Below are 901 nucleotides of genomic sequence, written 5' to 3'. Positions count from 1 at the left end.
CCCGCGTGGACACATTAAAGCAGCTACTGCCTCTCCGCGCACCGGTCGCGCGCTTGGGTTTCCAGCGGCGCGCCCGCGCGGCGAGGAGGCATGAAATCATTAAATGAAGGGTGTTTTTGGAATTTTGAAGGAAACCCTATGCTATATGATGTTGGAACTTTCCCCAAGGCAAAGGAGGGAGGGCAGAGAGGCGACGACTAGGAGAGGAAGGGGAAGACGTGGTACACTACTCGAATCCAAAACGGAAGTTGGGATTCAAAGTTTGATGGCTATGTTTTCTTTTTCTCTTTTGTTCTTAGTAAACTTATTTTCATCCATGGAGTAGATTCTTAGAGGGTATTTGACAAACATGTTGTATTGATGAATCTGTTGGGATTTTGATTTTCATTCTTATGCTTGAACTTGTTATAGAAATTGGAATTAAATTGCAACCTGGTTCATTATTTTATTTAATCGAAAGAGGAGTATCTTGGTGAATATTGTTGCATAGTTTGGTTGGATTGAATCAATATATTTTCTCTGAAGTAATCGAAGGAGCTTCTTGATAATTATTGATTAAATCTAAAGGAAAAATAGTCGAAGGACGTTACTTCCTTAAGAACAATCATTAACATGTTTTTGCATATTAGAATCACTTGGGTATAATTGGTTTATTCTTTAACTTGAGATTTATTCGGAAGAAAAATCTAAGGCTTAAAGGATACTCTAATAAGCTATCGAATTCGAGAGAATCGATAGAACTTTAGATGTGGTAAATGAATGAATCAAATCCTAACTATCATTATGCACTTGTTAGTCTTGTACCCTATCTTTTAGTATTGATATTAATCTTCATAGTTTACCAATTGATTTTAATTATCATTTAGTCTATAAAAGTGGTTCATAACCACAATCAACTCTT

The sequence above is a fragment of the Solanum tuberosum genome, unplaced genomic scaffold, assembly GCF_000226075.1.
Source record: "Solanum tuberosum cultivar DM 1-3 516 R44 unplaced genomic scaffold, SolTub_3.0 scf00144, whole genome shotgun sequence".
NCBI classification, from domain to species: Eukaryota; Viridiplantae; Streptophyta; class Magnoliopsida; order Solanales; family Solanaceae; genus Solanum; species Solanum tuberosum.
Note: the sequence above shows the minus strand (reverse complement) of the source record.